At 42.0% G+C, this 19,610-nt stretch overlaps 1 protein-coding gene across 2 annotated transcripts in view; it reads left to right on the top strand.

Annotated features, from left to right (window-relative positions):
- HIVEP3 (HIVEP zinc finger 3) overlaps positions 1–19,610 on the top strand; it is a 424,903-nt gene that overhangs the window by 70,980 nt on the left and 334,313 nt on the right. Inside the window, exon 2 of one of the 2 annotated variants that reach the window (XM_036025860.1) lies at positions 17,403–17,514. The gene's annotated coding sequence lies outside the window, so the exon portion shown is untranslated. Of the gene's footprint in view, positions 1–16,929; positions 17,515–19,610 lie in introns of those variants that run through there. The other variant, XM_036025861.1, reaches the window with a different exon arrangement.

Below are 19,610 nucleotides of genomic sequence, written 5' to 3'. Positions count from 1 at the left end.
AGCCTCCAAAGTGTTCCAGCATTGGAGCACATGGACACCCAATCTAATACTTTAAATCCATGATGTATATGAAGTTAGTTCACACTTTAAAACAGTGTTTTGAGGTGTTAGCATGATTTGATAGAAACACCATGAAGCCCATTAAAAAAGCAAAGTAGTCACATTGTATATTCCTGAATCAACAAGAAGGGAGGTGTCCCAAGAGTTAATTTTTCTAATATCTGAATCTTGCCCTTCAAGCACTAAAATGTTTTAGCATGAACAATTTTTGATGAAAGTATTACTCTGATATATCAAGGTATGTCCAGAAAGTATCCATCCATATAATATGCAAAATAGAGACATTTATTAAAGAAGATACAGGATACAAGAAACATTGTACATAGGACAGTGATGCCCCAGTCTCCTTCAAAGTAGGCACCTTGAGACCTCACACAGTTCTCCCAGTGTCATTAGCAATTGCCGTACAATGTTGTTTCTGCTCTGGTAACAGAAACCGTGGAACAAATTTTGCCACAACACATTTCATGCCAAGATTCTGCATCAAAATCTCAGACACAATAGTTTTTGGAATCCCCAGATCAGCTTCTGGTTCTCGCACTGTCATTCTCAAGTGTTCTGCTTGTTGCAGGCCTTCCAGAGCATGGATCACTTTCAGCAGATTCTTGACTGCCTTGAAAGCATTTGTGCCACCCTTTTATTTGTACTGTGCTCATTGCATCGTCCCCGAAAGTATTTTGATCATCCAAAAGTTTCCACAGAGGAATGTTCAAGATTAGTGCAAAATATGACACAGATTCTTTGTTCTACTCACTCAGTCATTTTGAATGGGACAGCCACACAGTACGGGTGCTCAGTCAGTGGCATCTACTGCCCCCACTGACTAGTATAGTGAAGTCATCATTGTTCATGCATATGCATTCCAGTCCACTCACTTTGGCTGCCAGCTTACATCGATGTCGGGCAAACCGTTCTTGTTGTATTAACAATGGCTGGGCTTTTTCCAAACAGACCTCTGGATGTGTGTGTGTTTGTGTGTGTGTATGTATTTTCCCCAACTTTTTAAGTACAGTAAACCAAACTTAATTGAACTACTTGTTGATACAAGTTATTGCAGAGCTTTGCACTGGGTGGGCAGCCACTCACATGTGTGTTGTGAAGGGATTACAGGTGTGTGCAGATAGGATCCCTTGTCTTTACCACTTAGGGAAGCCAGACGGGGTTTGGGGTGACAGAGGCCCCTGGATCAGTTGCCTCTGACTAGTTTCCACATTGTCATTTAAATAGGCTCATTTCCTAAGTGCATTTTGACTTGTAAGAGATCAGGAAGCACTAGTTATTGTTTCGTGTTATAATTCAGAGATTCTGGCAGGGCTATCTGGCAGAGCCTTCTTGGGGTTAAAGAAGGTACTTTCCATTTATCCCTGAACTGAGTTTCTCCAGAGGATTACTATGCTTTGCTCTTTGTAGCACTCTTTCCTCTCTGCTTTGATGATCACCATTGCTTTTTATTGTCTTTGCTCTTTCATTTGCCGTTGTATTTTACATAGGCTTGTTAGGTAAGATGAACTATGCTTGAGTGTAGCTTCTCTCTTCTAGCTGAAGATTTAGCAGTGGCTGTTTGCACTATTGTCTCTTAACTCATTTCTGCCCTGTTGCTATAATCCATATGTCAAAGATAACCTTAGAATGTCATGTTATGCCTCCTCATTAGGGATGGTAGGAATCTCTCTCATAGAAAGCTCTTTATTCTTAAGAGTTAGTTGTGGTAAAACATATGTATATTTATAGTTTCAAAAAGATTATAAATAAATTACTTGGTGAGAGCATCATAATGCAGTATTATAGGGCAGAAAAGACTATTTGCTATACTCAATGCACATATACATGTATATGCATACTGAGAGAAAGAGGGAGAAAAATTTTGAAATGTGGGGGAAGGTTATGCCTTTTTTTCAAACCAGTCTCATAAAGGTCAGTCATCAGGCTATCCCAACAAATGGTCCCTTGTTACTATTCTGAAACTGAATGTCCTTCCGGTCACAACTGGTGTTAGCCAATAAGGCATTACTGATGCTTTTGTGTTCTTATGCAAGAGTGGACCTCTTCCAGCTTTGTAAATGACAGAGGGAAATACTCAATAGGTCACATGAGGTCTTAATTAACATCTTCAGAGTCTGACCTAGTATCGAGCTTTGGTTCTAGCACATATGACTAGCTAGCTCTGTGCACTGGGTAAGTTTCTTGATCTCTCTAAGCCCCAGATTTCCCACTGCTTTTTGGGATGAGAAAATGGGAACATGTTTGTAATGTCTCTGGCTTGTAGTCTCTGACTTGCAGTAAGTGGTATTCTTCCATTGTTGTTGATAATAATAATAATAATAATAATATATGAAATCCTTAATGGTTAATGTCAGACTTAACTTTGGAAAAAACATAATAAATCATAAAACATCATGATATTGTTGTCATTGACCCAATTTTGCATCATTAGTTAGCTGTCATATTTCTCACTAAATAGTGACATGTATAAGAAATTTGGAAATTGACTTAAGTGAGTTAGAAATCCTCTGGAGTTATTTTATTCTTAGGAATCCATGATGTTTACTGTGTAGCATCATATTCTTTGCCAGGCAATTGCTATTGGTAGGTGCTTTCAGCCAGATAATTGTCCTGGATTACAGCCAACAGCTCTATAGTTTACTTAGGTTCTGCCTTCCACTTTATGAAAAATCAGTGCATCATTTGTATTTTGCTTAAATCCTATGGGATTTTATTTCCATACCTTACATTTCTCAAAAAACAATTGATAGAGGTGTTTCTGGGACATCTGTTATTCCTAAAGGTCCTTAGGGAAGTTTCCAAGAGGACAAAGATTATCCTGACCACCTGCTATACCTTCTCGATGCTTGCTATTGCAAAAGATGCATTTATACTTCATTAAAAACAAGTAGACCTCTATTTCCTATTGAAAGATGTAGAGAACTAGAAAGAGAATTACCCCTAAACTTACAGTAAAAAAAAATCTTGCCAAACAGCAAGTTCAGATCTTTTCTTGAGTCAGGGGCGTATGGAGGTAGCTGGGAAAACAGCAGGCCCAAACTGCAGGAAGAGATGTGAGCACTGAATGCCCTGGGTAACAAGCAGCCAGACACCTGTAAGAATTTAGTCAGGGTATTGTGAAATAGGATGGGTCTGGGTGAGTATGCACTGGCAAAAGAAGGTGAAGTAAGGGTCCCCAAATAAAGGGGGGTCCATGCCCTCTGGTAGGCATTTTTCCATGAACCACACCATAAGCTCATGGAAATGATTGGGAAAGTCTATAGAGAGTCTCATTTGAGATGCACTCCTGGAGAGGAGGAGCAGAAGCTGCTCTGGAAGGATCAAGACCCTCCACCCGGGCCCTTCTGCCCTGTGTACAAAATCTGTAATTTGTGGTGTGTTGGGGGAAGAGGGGTGGACACTCTTACACTTTTGGGGATTGGTAAAATCCTATTGTTTCTGGAATAAGGGACCAAGAAAAACTCCTGACCTCTGATGAATGGGCAGGTATACATTACTGGATTCAGAATTAACCCAGAGGAGGGATGAAGTTACCGAGAAGACTACAACGGCAAGACTCAGCAATATGGTGCTTGTTTCAAACTGAGACTTAATCACAACACCAAGAACATTTCCTCTCTTCCTTCACCCCCCCAAAACAGGCTAACAAAAGAAGGCATAAAAATAAAAGACTAAAAAAAAGAACAGATGAAACAAATAAAAAAATACAGCTAGCAAGATAAGTAGATCTTGAATTCAGTCATATCAATTATCACATTAAATGTGTGAGGTCTAACCAAACCAGTGAAAAGATTGAGATGGTCAGATAGGATAAAACAAATAAGAACAAACTGTGCACTGTTAGAAATCTACTTTAAATAGAAAGACAGAAAGTATGTTCATGGACCATAATGGAATTAAGCCAGAATGCAGTAACAAAAAGATATCTGGAAAATCCACAAATATATGGCAATTAAATAACCATGTGTCAAAGAGGAAGTCTCAAGGGAATTAAAAATAGTTTGAACTGAATGAAAAGGAAATACAACATATCAAAGTTGTGAGGTGCAGCTAAATCAGTGCTTAGGGGGAAAGTTATAGCATTAAATGCTAATATATTTGAGAAGAAGAAAGGTCTCCAATCAGTAATAGAAGCATTCACCTTAAAAAAATTAGAGAAAGGGAGCAAGTTAAACAAAGGCTAGTAGAAGAAAAGAAATCATAAAGATAAGAGCAAAAATCAATGAATTTGAAACAGCAATTCAGAAGTATTGGTCAAACCAAAAGCTGGTTCTTTGAAAAGATCAATGAGCTTAATAAACCTCTAGACAGACTGATGAACTACTGCTGTGACCTACAGTAGGAACAGCGCATCCAGTAGCAATGAGCAGAGCCTGTGTCCAGATCTTGGTTCCTAAACATCATGCCAATAAAAGGAACCAGGACTCCTTGGAAAATTAGGCTCCAAGACTGGGTGTGGAAAATACAAGGTGACCCTGGAGCATCTTCTGGTGCCACACGTGAGGAAGTGCTCATCAACGACAGCACAACAGTGGGATTTGGTCAGATACAGGAGTCATCTTAGAAGAGCTCTCAATGACCAAAGCTGGATCAATTTTAGCCAATAAATAAAAAAACAGCTTTATTTTTGGTTACAACTCAAAGAATAAAATTAATATCTGAGTCCATATGGATAAAAATAAAAGTTAAATAAGATGATCATTTAATAGGAGAAAGGACAGACTAATCCTTATAGGAGAATGCCAATTAATGAACATGAGGAGTAAGGGAACTAGGAAATCACCACTGGCACACTAGGGCTGTAATTGCTGCAGACGGGTCCCCTGATGAATACTAAAATTAGTAGGTGAAAGTTTAAGAAGAAACAAGACATTTGCATAATCTCAAAGTACCCTCCCCCAGTAGTCATCAACGACAAAGGAAAAAAAATAGGATTTTGATGGTGAAGAAACGTGGCAGACACCATCTGAACCAAGGGGGATGGAACTTAACATCACCAGTGATAAGACACACTGACATCACGCTCCCCTCCCCTACTGTCACGTACTGAGAAGACACATCATTTCTGTGGTATTCTTGCCCCAAACTCATAACCCCAATCTAATCATGAGAAAAGATCAGACAAATGCAAACTGAAGGATGGTCTACAGAACACCTGACCATGCTCTTTAGGAGTATCAAGGGCATGAAAGACAAGGGAAGACCAAGGAATAGTCTCAGATCAGAGGAAAACCAGGAGAAATGACAACTAGATACAATGTGGAATCCTGGGGGGGGGGATCCTGGAATGGAAAAGGGGCAGTAGTGGAAAAACTGATAAAGTTTGAAAAAAACTGTAGTTTAGTTCCTAGTATTGTAGCAATATCAGTTTCTTAGTTGTGATCATTGTACTATGGTTGTATGAAATGTTGACATCAGGGAAAGGTGGGTGGAGGTAGGTGGGAGTTCTTTGTCAGCTTTTGCAACTTTTCTTCTGTAAGTCTAAAATTATTTCAAAATGGAAAGAAAATAAGTCAGGAGAATTTTTGATCAAGTAGTCATGAGGGAAAGAAGTCTTCTTTGGGTTGTAAGGGACTAGTATGGACACCTTTAGACTGTGAGTGAGGCTTGTAGAGGAACATCTTGCACACGACCTGGGCCCCCTGTGATTCACTGTGCTCCCGGGCTCACAGTAAGAGCTACTGATGGGGCCGTCTGACCAACTCATTGGAAGACATCTGTTTTTAGGGACATTCTTTAACTCTTTCTATATGTTACTTTATCTTTTTATGTCATCTCAACTAGGTCTGGGAAGTGATGATGATCTTAAAATCCTTTTTTAAAAAACTGCCTGTTTTTTAAAGCTAATTTTCTTTATGTTAAGAGAAGGATGATTTTTTTTTCTCCCTTCTTCCTTTACTGGCTACAATCACGGAGGAGGGGGTGGTAGTGCAGACTGGCAGTTTGTCTTCTGATAACAACAGTTCCCAGCCTACACAGCTGTCTGTCTGTCTGTCTGTCTGTCTATCTATCTATCTATCTATCTAAAAATTGGACTTGCAGGGAAGGCTGACCACTCCCGTTCTCTCTTGCTTATTCCATGCTGTTTCACACACTTATGTTACTCGCTGGGCCCCTGAAAGTAAGTGAATTTTTGGCCCTGGGTAAATGTTATAAATCACACATAATTTGCACTGTTTGTTCATGTTCTTAGCTAGTTAGAGTTCTTTTCCCATCTGACTGAAATGTCTAATTCTTTAGATTTATGATAATTGTTTTTGGTATTATGGCCCTGGATTTGCTTTTTATGATTTTTTCCTAGTGTGTCCTTGCAGCGTTTTTGGTTGGCTGTGGATTGCCAGAAGAGAACCTTCTCCTTGCTGCACCTCTCCCCGCCCCACCCAAACACACATAGAGTTTATTTAGCCAGGACGTGCAAACTCTCCAGCAGCCAGGTGGTCACAGGGAACGGGGGCCATGTGGCCTGTTTCAGTGGGGGAGTGGTTGGCACCCAGAGTGTCACTTTGGGGCACTTGACTGCCATGTCACTGGCTGCCCACATAGGGTCTGAGAAGCTCGCTTCATGATGCACCACACTTCTTTTGCAGGAGAAACTTCCAACAAGGGAAGAACTTCTCCAATCACTTGGCTTAATGCTTCCTTAGAAGGGAATTCTTACCAGGATCAGACTCTCCTGGTTCTTGAACCCAAACTCAGCCTGGCAAAATCACATCCTTGTCTGAGAGAAAAGAAGCAGACTCGTTCTCAGGGAGCTGGTGGTGAAGCAGATCCCTACCTCCACCTTCCTGGCGCACTAGAAACCCCCTGTCTCTGTGCCCTCAACTCCTTTTCTTCCTGCCGGTTGCATTCATGTTATGTTTTTAATAGACTGAATCAGTGTACGTGGCTTTTAGACCGCTTCATCTGTTAGAACTTCCCTGATCACATTTATTTGATTGGTATCTGGACCTGGCAACATGTTATAGAACTGCAGCTCATAGAGCTGGAACCAGCAGGGGTTCTTCACCAGGCTTGTCGGAATGACCGGGGGGCTTTAGAGAGGTGCACATGCCAAGACCTTCCTGTAGAAACTTGTAGGCACCCATGTTTTTCCAGAGCTCCACTGGGGTTTTGATATGCAGTCTCACGTAAGATCCTCAGGCTGCCAGGGACTTTGACTTACATGTTTTCTGAATGTCTCTTAGTATTCCTTTTTGTTGTTGTTCATAAATTGATGACTGTTCCACATAGGGCACTGATTCTAAACAGGGATATGGATTTTTCCAATCATAGAAACACTTCTGCTGGAGAGTCTGTGCCTCCTGGTGACACCATCTGCCACGGATCGCTGAGGTCCCTGATGGGCCTCCTCACACCTGAGGTGTGAGGGGGTAGGAGAAGGGGAAGAAAGGTTAAGAACCAATATTCTAAGCTTTTGCTTGGTATGTGCACATACGCCCATGTGTGTATTTGACTTTGGATCCCAAATTATTTACTTTAGGGACCAAAAGCAAAAAGAGGGATTGGCTAATTTTTTTTTTTTTTGCATTAAAAACCAGCCGACCAAGGCCCCAAATGGCTGAGTGATTATAAGAAGCAGGGTGGGACTGGAGCCAGATCTTTTTTTCCCAAACGCCATCCTAGAGAGCTAACCAATGAAAGCCTCTCTAAGGAAGTTGGAAGAAAACCACCATTAACCTCGTTTGGCTCTCATCTTGAGTGTCACATTAAAAGTCATCTGACCTTCCCTCTGGTGCAGAGGTTATCCTGTCTGGCATGACTGGTAACTTATTTTCTACCTTGGTTGTGATACTTTCCTTCTCCATCTTTGGAAGAGGAAAGCATGTGAATCAAATGATCCGAGGGTTTCGCCCTCATGCTGACATTTACTGGATGGTCTGCCCTCACACAAGGGATGTAAGCTTCAGATTCATCATCTGCAAACTAGGGGGAGATCTGCCTTAGATGTTGTGGTGAAGATGACATGTCCCTATTTTACAGGTAAGGAAACCGAGGCAGGGAAGGATTAAGCAGTTGTCTCAAGGTCCCACAGGCTTTGAACCCAGATTGTCTGGCACTGTTCAGACCCTGCCCACTCAGTCCTTCCACTGTAGAGCTGTGCTGAGGGCTAACACTTATTTCTCATCTGATTCAAGACAGCCCAGTATAGAGTTTTCTGAAATTGCTGTCCAGTGTCCTGCATTGTACAATTCTTGAGTCAGGTGCTTGGAGTATTTTTATCTTTGACCCTAAGGCTTACAAAGATTGCTGTCGGTACACTTTTCAGATGCCCAGAGAGAGGTGGGTGCACATGGACAGGCAGAGAGAGAGATTTGCATAGGCTATGTTTTCATCAGCATTTCTGGATAATGGTTTTCTGCCCCAACAGAAGGTATCTGTAGTTTCTGTTTCAAAAAATTAAAATTACTCTTTTAAAAACAAATGCCTGGATGAATGAGATATTTAATCAATGAGACAACCTTAGGGAGGTTTCCAGTAGAGTGCCTGGGACATTGTAAACTTTCTATAACTGTGTGTGTCTGTTCTCTCCACTTTATCCTTCATTTGCCCTTAGTTTGATCTGTTATTTCCTTTTCTAAAACTGAGGTCACAGTCTTCTCCATTACATTATCCTTAATATCGATCAGGTATTTTGAGGAACACTCTTGAGTTTGAGTGCTACAACTGAAGTGCCTTTTAAAGGGTGATGTGAAATTAGAAAGGATAGAAACAACTTTGGGTGACAGAATTGGGTTCTGGATGTCAGGTTAAAGTGATGGCCAACCCCTGGCCAGGAGGCTCAGTTGTTTAGAGTGTTGTCCCATGCACTGAAAGGTTATGGGTTTGATCCCCAGTCAGGGCACATAACTAGGTTGCAGGTTTTATCCCTGGTTGGGTGGGCATGGGAAGCAACAGACAGATGTCTGTCCATCTGTCTGTCTGTCTCTCTCAAAGATCAATAAAACGTGTCCTTGAGTGAGGAATAATAATAATAATAATAATAATAAAATAAACTGATAGACTGATTCTTACAACATGAAGTGTAATGGGGATAAATGTAAGGTCTTGTGATGGGGTCCAGAAAATAAACTCTATGAGTGCAGAATGGGGGAAATGTGTGGCTTGGAAGCCAAAAATATTTGTAAAATACTTGAAATTAAAAAATACTCAAGAGTAGAAGAGTGGCTGGAAAATGTAGTCATTAGCTGGTAGCCATATTCCTAGCTAAGAACCTAATACTATGCTCATGGATTGGAAGGATTAATATTGTTACAATAAAATGTTCTTACTACCCAAAGCAATATACAGATTCAGTGCAATCCCTATTAAAATACAAATGACATTCTTCTCAAAACTAAAACAACTAATCATAAAATTTGTATGGTACCACAAGAGACCCTGAATAGCCAAAGCAATATTGACAAAGAACAAAGTGGGAGATATCATGCTTCTTGAATTCAAACTATACTACAAAGCTACAATAATCAAAGCAGTATAATACTGACACAAAAACAGACACATATATCAATGGAATAGAGAGCCCAGAAATAAATCCTTGATTCTATTTTCAATTAATCTATGACAATGGAGGCAAGACTATAGAATAGGTTAAAGACTCTTTAATAGGTAGTGTTGGGAAAATGGGAGAGATCCAAAAAAATGAACTGTACCACTTTCTTACACAATGTACAAAAATCAAATTCAGAATGGATTAAAGACTTAAATATAAGACCTGCAAAACATAAAACTCCTAGGAAAAAACATAGACAGTAAACTCTTGGACATTGGTCTTAGCAATACCTTCCTGGATATGTCTCCCTATGCAAGGGCAACAAAAGGAAAATAAATGGGACTACATCAAACTAAAGAGTTTTTGTATAGTGAAAGAAACCATCAACAAAATGAAAGCACAACCTACTGAATGGGAGATAATATTCGCAAATGATGGATCTAATAAGGGATTAATATCCAAAATATGTAAGAAACCCACACAACATAACATCAAAAAAATTCAAAAAACAAACAATCTAACTGAAAAATAGGCAGAGGACCTAAATTACAATTCTCCAAAGAGAACACACAGATTGCCAACAGCAATATTAAAAAAATGCTTAACATCACTAATTATCAGGGAAATGCAAACCTAAACCACAAGATACCACCTCACACCTGTCAGAATGACCATTATTTAAAAAGTTATCAAATAACAAGTGCTGGTGAGGATGTGGAGAAAAGGGAACCCTCATGCACTGTTGGGATTGTAAGTTGGTACAACCACTATGGAAAAACGGTATGGAGATCCCTCAAAAAATTAAAAATAGAGCTGCAGTATGACCCAGCAATACTATCTTGGGTATTTATGCAAAGAAACCTAAAACACTAATCTGAAAAGGTGTATACATACCTCTATGTCCATTGCACTGTTATTTGCAGTAGTCAAGATATGGAAGCAACCTAGGTATCCATCAATAGATGAATGGATAAGATGTGATACTGATGTATACAGGGAGGGCCAAAAGTAGGTTAACAGTTGTTCGTATGGAAAATAATGCAGTAATTAATAAATAATAATACAAGAATAAATTGTTTCATGTGCTTGTAACTGTAAACCTGCTTTTGCCTCACTCTCTTTGTACGTGCACATATACCTATTCACAGTGGAATACTACTCAGCAATAAAAAAGCATGAAATCTTGCCATTTACAACGACATGGATGCACTTAGAGGGTATTATGCTAAATAAAATAAGTCAGAGACAAATACCATTTTGAAATTACTTAGAGGTAGAATATAAAAAAATAAGAGAAACAAATAAAAAAATAAAACAGAAGCAGAGCCATAGGTGCAGAGGATGGACTGATGGTTGCCAAAGGGGTGGGAGGTGCAGTGATGGGTGAAAAAGAAAACAGTCAAACAAAGACAAAAAAATGAATTTTGTGACTAGATGAGGAGGGAGGGGAGAATGGGCACTGATTGAACAATTAGCAGCCTTCCAGTAATTTATTATGAACAATAGTTCAATTTATGTGCAAAATATATTGGGCAATATTATATTACATTTATAGAAATATAGTAGCTTCTCGAAAATAAATTGGCAAACTCTTTCGGAAAAGGGTCAAATAGTAAATATTTTAGACTTTTCAGTCCAAAGACTGAATGGTCTTTGTTAAAAATTCTTTTTTGTTTTAGTGTTTTACAATTCTTTAAAAATGTAAAAATCATTGCTAGCTCATGGACTATGAAACATAGGCTGCACTACCCACTATGGAAAACAGTATGGAGGGGCCTCAAAATATTAAAAAGGCAAGTTCCTTATGACCCAGCAATTTCACTTCTGGATATATGTCAAAGAGACCCAAAGTGCTAATTTGAAAGACTGCATGCACTCCTGTGTTCATTGCACCGTTATTTACAATAGTCAGGCTTTGGAAGCAACCTGACTGTCCATTAATAGATGAATGGATAAAGAAGCTGTTGCACATATACACAATGGAACATTACTTGGCCATAAAAAAGAATGAAATCTTACCATTTGCAACAGCATAGGTGGACCTAAAAGGTATCATGCTAAGTGAAATCAGCTAGCTAATGAAAGGCATGATTATTTCACTTATATGTGTAACCTAAAGAACAAAATAAACAAAATTAAAACAGACGATAGACACAGACAGAGGACTGGTGGTTGCCAGTGGAGAGGGTGGTCAGGGGGTTGGGTGAGAAAGGTCAAGAGGTTGAGAAGTACAAATTGATAGTTATGAAATAATCATTCGATGTAAAGTACTAGATAAGGAATATAGTCAATAATATTGTGATAATTATGTTTGGTGCTAGGTGGGTACTGGAAATACTGGGTAGGGGGGTACACTTTGTAAAGTATAAGATTGTCTAACCACTATGCTGCACTCCTGAAACCAACACAAAATAAAATTGAAAGTAAATTGTAATTGAAAAAATAGGGGGCTGCACTGAGACTATAGGTACATAGTTTGTCACCCTGTTCTAGAACAAGGGCGGTGATGAGTCTGGGATCGTGACGTGAGATGCACAAGAATGTGTTCAGGGGAGGTGATCTGGATGGGGATGGCGCTCCAGATGAATTCCCAAGAGAAATAATTAAAAACTTTGGTTACCTTTAGTCTGGAGAAGCTAAGATTCTTCATGACCTGATCATTGTCTTCAGGTTTTTGGACAGTAGGGTTATTAGGAGAGACTCTTTTTCAGTTGTGTCCAAAGGGAAGAACTAAAGTCAGAAAGAGGGTGCTCCGGAGACAGACTGTAGCCAGCATAAATAAGGAAGGCTGCCTCATTATTAGTTATCATTTAGGGAACCCTTATTGCCGCACTGTTATAAGCATTTTGTACAGATAATCTCACTTTATCCTCAACAACCCCATGAAGTAAGTACCATTCTTATCTCTTTAGATGAGACAAAGCAGCGTTAGAAGGGTAAAAAACTTGCTCAGGGGTATATGCTGCTAAGCGGTAGAACCAGAATAACTGCAACTCTCTCCACTGCCTACTTGCATGCAAATAAGAGTAGTTTTATAAATAATTTAGCAGTGCCAGGCACATAATAACTATTGTTGCTGGTAATAATAATTATAATCCCTAGGACGTATTATGTTTCTCATCATGGTGCTTGTATTAGTTTCCTATGGCTACTGTAACAAATGACCACAAACTTTGTGGTTTAAAACAACATATTTATTTGCTTAGAATTCTGGAGGCCAGGAATCTGATACAAGTTTCACAGGGCTGAGATCAGGGTGTCAGCAGGGCTTGGCTCCCCGCAGAGGTTCTAGGGGAGAACGTGTTGCTTGCCTCTTCCATCTTCTGGTGGCTTCCAGGTTTCCATGGCTTGTGGCCACATTACTCTGTTGTCAGATGCTACCTCCTCATCTACCCTCTGCCTCTAATAGGATACTTGTAATGACATTTAGGGCTCTCCCCCCAAATTCAGGATAATCTCTCCATCTCAAGATCCTTAAAGGAATCATACCTTTTGCCATGTAAGGTAATATTTATAGTTTCCAGAGATTAGGAATCAGATATCTTTTGGGGACCATTATTTAGCTTACCACAATGGATTTAAACATAGATTAAATAACCCTATTTTTTCTTTCCACTATTAGACAAAAAAAACTTTATAAATTTTGTGATTTATTGGTCTATTTTTCCTTGTTTTTTATTTGTGAAAGTAGAATATATTTTGTATAAGGTACTAGTTAGAAGTAATACTTCATTGTTTTCAAATAGTCACAATCCAACACTATTTATTGAATAATCTATTCTTTCTCCCCCTGATTTAAAACTGAGTTTTTATCACCTCCCTCTCACATAGCAAACGCCAAATCTGTGTCTTGACTTCATTCAGGGCCATCGGTCCATTTTGCAGGTTTCTGCAGTTGTGCTGTACCGTTTCATTTGCTGTAGCTTTAGAGTGTGTGTTTATGTTAGATAAATTTAGCCCCCTCTATTCTTCTCCTGTTTTTTCATTGTGTCTGTCAACTTAAAAAGTCCTTATTATCATTTTAATGTCATCTTGGAAACAGATGAGACAGATGGAACTGTAATTGTCTGCCTTCCATAATAATTCTCACCTTTTTTTTATTCTAGTGATTTTACTAACCCATCCACTGAAATCATATGGAAGTTATCTTTTAACACTTCTTTATAATAATTAAACTTCGAAATCACATAAATTATTGGCTTTAGTTCTCATATTTTCTTATATAATATGTCTTCTCCTTTCTTGAGTTCCCTATTTCAGCTTATTTTTTTTTTCTTGGCTAGAATAGAATTTTAAGTAATCATATTTTTAAAACAAAGAGTATTTGGGTGATAAAATTTCTATGTCTTTGAACATGCCTTTTTTTGTCATCACATATGAGAGAAATTAGTTTGGCAGCAGTAGAATTCTTGAGTTACAATAATATTCCCTTAGAATTCTATAAAAGTAGTGTCACATAGTAGTGTCACATAGCATTGCTGATGTGTCTAATTGTCTTTCTTTTAAGTGGCTCGATTTTTCTCTCCTGTCATGAAGCTTGCAGTTGTATCTCTGTTCTCAGAGATTCAGATTACATCTGGAATTGTGTGTTTTTCAGTAACCTGCCGCCCCACACTCAGCAGATCCCTGTGACCTAAGGCCTACAGTCTTTCTTCAGCTCCAGGAACTGTTCTTCGAGTTCTTCCTGGGTTATTGCCCTTCCTTCCATTGACTATGTTGTCCCCTTCTGGAACTCCTAGAAAAGTAATATTGAATCTTCTGAATCTCTCAGTTATATCTTATGTCTTATCTTGTTACTTAAATCTCTTTTTCTTCTTTGTTTTGTTTTTCTTTTTGGTATCCTCAAATGAGCTGGGGTCTTGCCCCTATTCAGTCTCAGACTTCCACACATATTAGGGACAAATTTCCCACTTTGCAAAGACACTGTGAAATGACTGCCATTCTCTGTGGAGGGAGCCACCCTAGTTCCTGACGTCCTTTAATTTGCTGCTGAACTGATGCCCTTGACCCTCATCCAGTCTCTGGTCCTCTGAGTCTGGACTTTTTCAGGATTTTTTCTGGAAACCTGTGCACTTTCTTCTTCGGGGGTCTGTGCACAATCATGAGCTCATCGGCACTAATCAGTGTTCCTTCTCACATCCCATCTGCTCAGTATCTTTGCCGTAGTCTCCAAACTGTTGGCTTCTGATGGCTTTTTATGATGGTTCCCAGCACTGCCGCTGGTGCTTTGGTCAAATAATTTTTGTTTCTTTAGAGGAGTAGGAGGGGGTAAATGCATGGGTCCAATATTCCATCCCTAAAATCCAAAACCCCAGTAGTGGGGATTGAAGCATCCTATGGATGGCTGGACCAAATGATCTTGCAGCCTCATCTGGCTTGGGGAAGGCTTGTCTCTCAGAGTCTAAAGAATAAAGCAGCACGATGAAAGGTTGGAAAAACAACTTTTATAGCAAGGTCCAAAGAGCAAGGTTTACCTTAGTCAGGAGCACAGAATGAGGTGAGACTTACACGGTGAGTCACATGAAACCTGCAGAATGGATGAAGCTTAAATTACAGCCGAAGTGACTCAGGTTGGTCACCACCAAGACTATTTAGCTCTTTGAAACCTGCGTGGCCCAGTTACGGAGACTCCTCTGGTTAGTTTTCTGAAGGGTTAAGAGCTGTTCTCTTTTAAGGGCAGAGGATGGACAGAATTACCTTCTGGATTGCCTGCCCTCCTGAAGATATTATGATTATGATATCCCAGGGCCCGTGCTGTTAGATGTGAAATAAACAGCAGCAGAATACTACTGAGAGTAAAAACTCTTGTTTTCACTCAGCCTTACTGATAAGTTTTTTGAAAGTGAGGAGACACTATTTTTGTCAAGAACTCTTGTTCCGTATCTTTAAAAGCTAATGGAGACCCCTTTAGTTTTTCCCCTCATATGCTGGCAAGGACAGGACTTGCAGTGGCTCCCTCTCTCTGTGGTTGGAGGCAGCTGGAGCTTTCAGCACAAACATGAACTTCCTCCCCATGCCCTTCCCCAGGGGCTGGGTAGGGAGGAGAGCAGGGAGAGGGTATGGGCTGGACCAGGGGGAGGAGTGACAGGCTCCCTGTGGTAGGCCTGTGCCTGTCTCATAGCCTCCTGGGCTCTGGCCTGAGGTGGCCGTGGGAGAGAGAGTTCCAAGCTGTATGGCTGGTGACATTTCCGGCTGCCAGTGCCCGGCCAATCAGTGACAGGCCCAGCTAGCTAGAGCGATGACACATGAAATATGATAATTTTCCTGCTAAAGAGCCTGGATGGAGGAAGAGAAGGGAGTGTGTGTGTGTGTGTGTGTGTGTGTGTGTGTCTGGGAGGGGGGCGGTGCAGGCAGCACCTGTGACAAAGTGGGACAGTGACAGTGCACTGGCTCTGATGCTGGGGCTAGAGGGACATGCCTTGGGGAGTGGCCGTAGAAAAACCGGGCTGCTCTTCAGGTAAGCTGGAAGCCAGAGCAGAAGCACCCGGTGCCACTCTGAGGCTCAGGGCACCCAGGATGGGGAAAAAAAACCAAAACAAAACCCAGCTGTGAAAGGCATTTTTATTCCTTCCAAACATGAATGAGGTTAGGAGTTTTTGTTTCTTCTCATTTTCTACCTCTTTAAAAGCCAAAATAAAACTAGAGAAAACATCTGAGTAGCTGAAATACTTGACAAAATTTTTTTTTTTAAAAATGTTTGGGCTGAGGGTTGTTTGTCCCTGACCTCAGCCCATGCTCAACCTTGCCCTAAAAAAATAAAGTTAAAAAAAAGTCTTGTTAACAAAATCTTAAAGAAGGGCACAAGTCTATATCTTAGGGACTGTAAAGGGTCAGGTGGTAGATTTGATTCCAGATTCTGTTTTGTTGTTTGTTTGTTTTAATGTGTCTTGAGACAAGATCTGGTCCTAGATGACACTATAGTTTAGAAGCCGTGCCCCAAGGGTTCTCTGGGTGGGAGATGTGGCCCTTGAGGCTGCAGGGCAGGACAGGGTGAGGGGTGGGTGCCCTACAGTTAACTCTGAGGTGGCAGAAATCCCTACTTTCTTCAGCCACCTGCGCCAGCTTCCCCATCCTTTATCAGCAGGTAGGGGCTCGTGAGGGGTGACGCCTGTGTCATCAGGTCCCATGAACAGGTGTGTTCAGAAGTGAAGGGTCATAGTGTTTACATAACATGCTGATTGGTCACTGAGGAGCTCATCCCTGCAATAAATGTGTCTGGTTTCATCTTGCATTTGCATTCTCTCTCTCCATCTATATATATGCATACATATATATTTATACATATGACACATTTTTAAAAGTCATCGATAAATGAAATCATTACCACTGTGTGCAAGCCTGCCCTGTGGCTTTAGGCATGGGACTGACTTCCTGTGCTGGGAGTAATAGCTGTTCAGAAGTGATAATTGGTGTACTGTGTCTTTAAAAGGTTAAAACCCCTTTCAGAAAAGGTCTGGACTCATAGTGGAAAAAGCAAGCAAGGCATGGGTTGGCTCCGGACTCAGAAAACAGCTGCTGATTAGATTCTGTGTTTGTGGACGGAATTTATTCCGTGTTTTTTCAGCAGCAGGAATTCGAGAGGGATGCTGCTGTTTGGCTTTCTGATCGTGATTTATATTTATTCAGAGGAATAACAGAGGGTGGATCTGTCCCCGGTGCGAGCATGCTCACAACCAGCCGACTCTCCCATTATCCAACTGCCTAGTTTGGTGCTTCAATGTACATGCATATTCCGTGTGCATATGTGTGTACACAAACACGCATGCATGCCTGGGTGGACAGATCTGTGCACAGACTCTGCTTTAAGGACAATTCTTTCAATAAGGTCTTTACCCCTTACTTGAAACAGGTGTTCATGAAAAAAATGCACAAAATCCTGACTGACCGGAATAATTCATGAAGAAGGGGCTGAATCCGTGGGTCAGAGAACACAGGACCAGTTTGCCATCCCAAGGCCCAAGGTAGGGGACTCTGGATTTTTATTCGGCGGATGAATTCCTTGTGCTTGATTGTATTTATTGTGGTTTTGCCCGCGGTCGCCCAGAGGAGATGAAATAGCTAGCAGCGATTCCATCTTGTCGTTGCCTTTCTTAGGCACGGTGTCGGGGGCTGAGGCGAAGGGCCGGCTAGGTGGGCAGCTGCGTGGAGTGCGGTGCCCTCGGTGGGCTGAGCGGGCTGCTTGGCCTGGTGTTGGGGCACCAGCGCGAGCCTCAAGTGACCCCGCGCGTCAATCACCAGCAGCAGCGGCGGCGGCTGTAACCCTGTGCGCGCCGCGCGCGCTCCTCGCTCGCTCGCTGGCTGGCAACCCTTCTCCGCACCGGCGCACTGGCGACCACGCTCTAAAGAGCCTCAGCTGGTCGCGCAAATGCCTCACTCCTGCAGCACCTGCATTTTCTGCTGCTAGCCTGGCTCCTGCTCCGGGATTGCTCTGTGGTGTCTGTGGCCCGATTGGTGGGGAATGAGATTCGGAGAATGCTGGGTGTCAAAGCAGAAGGAAGCTCTTCCCTTCTCTCCTTAATCCTAGCCCCACCCCCAAATATTCTAAAGCAAAATCACAACCTCCCTCCTCTCCAAACAAAACAAAACAAAAACCAAACTCTTACTCTCTTGGGGATTCTTGCTTTACCACTAGACAAAGCGGGTGCCCCTTCTCCAAGTTGTGCCCCGTATTTTACCATCTTTTAAAATTAGAAACACTGCTGGTGCTGCATGGTCCCTGTGGCGACTGCACGGGCTGTCTGAGGACTCTCGAGCGCGGTGGAGAGCCTGACCCCGCGTAGACTTGGACAGTGGTGGTATAGCGGGACTCGGGGGCCAGGCGTTGGTTTCCTTGAACGGGGCTGCTTTGGTTTACATTGCAGAGGTCCAGTGGACCTCTGTGGCTTGGCATACAGTCCCTGGAACTTTGCGGGCAGTGGTCGCAGGCAGGACCGTCTGCGGGGTCGGGGCCCTGGATGAGCAGCATGTGGATCTTCTTTCTGCTGCACACCCTCAAGTTCCTGGCAGTGCTTGTCATGGTAACCAGCAGCCTGCAGGAGCCACCCAGCCACGCGGTGTGCTTCTGTAGTGTTAAAACTGGCTTGCTTTCTGGGGTTGGGGGAGGAGTGGGGGAGAGTGAGGTGTGAGCTGCACTGATCTGCCAGTTCTTCAGCCCTCGTCTGTGTGATTGCGCGGCCCCCAGTGATGATCAGACCTGTGCCCCTGCAGCTCCTCATCATCTCCTGGTCCTCCCCTGTACTGAGGAAGTTGGCTCCCCACGTTTAAGATGTTTTTATGTAACTATGTGTACGCTGGGGGCAGGGAGGGTGTGGAGAGGAAGAAGGATCATTGGGGCAACTTATGTGAAGAACAGGGGCAAAGATCACATGTCTGTTGGGGACACAGTGGAACTGGCTTTGGGTCACTGTTGATCTGACGACCCTCCCCCATCCCCTTCACCCAGTCATTGCCTGTCTGAGCTGTCCTGTGGTCATTTTACCCCTGTAGGGAGAAGGTTGGAATCACGCCTGCAGGACCCCCTAGGTTCCTAACTAACATGAAATCTGAATCCAGGGTGCCTGCCCGGTTCACTTGTTTTAGGTCCCAGCTGTTCTCTATGCTCCCCACTGAGGGGAAGGGCTTCTGCCCCACTGGGGTTTCAGTTTTGCTCCGGGGTCGGGCTGCGCTGTGGGTCTGTGAGCCGGCTTCAGACGCTGGCCGAGATGTGTGACTTGTGCTCTTTAAAGCTGTGATGACTTGCAGAAGCTGGAGCCCTGTACATTCTTGAGTCAAATTTTGTGGGATTTTTTTGTAGGGTAGGAGAACAGCTGTCTCACTGAGATATCTGCCAGCAGGAAGGTGTGTGGAACACTTGGCTCTTTCTCTCTTTTCCCGCTGTGCTTCGCTGTGGCACTCACAGGACAGGATTGTGACATGGGCCTCTTCATCGCCTCAGCCTAGGCGATGCTGGGCAGATTTATTAATATGATGAGGAAGTATGGCCCCTTTGGGCTAAGATATTTTTTTTCTCTTACTACCCCAGTGGTTCGCTTTAAGGGCCAACTTCTAAGGTGTACAC

Source organism: Phyllostomus discolor, chromosome 5 (genome assembly GCF_004126475.2).
Source record: "Phyllostomus discolor isolate MPI-MPIP mPhyDis1 chromosome 5, mPhyDis1.pri.v3, whole genome shotgun sequence".
Lineage (NCBI taxonomy): Eukaryota > Metazoa > Chordata > Mammalia > Chiroptera > Phyllostomidae > Phyllostomus > Phyllostomus discolor.
The sequence above is the reverse complement of the archived record's forward strand: the minus strand, read 5'-3'. Positions and strand labels throughout refer to the sequence as shown.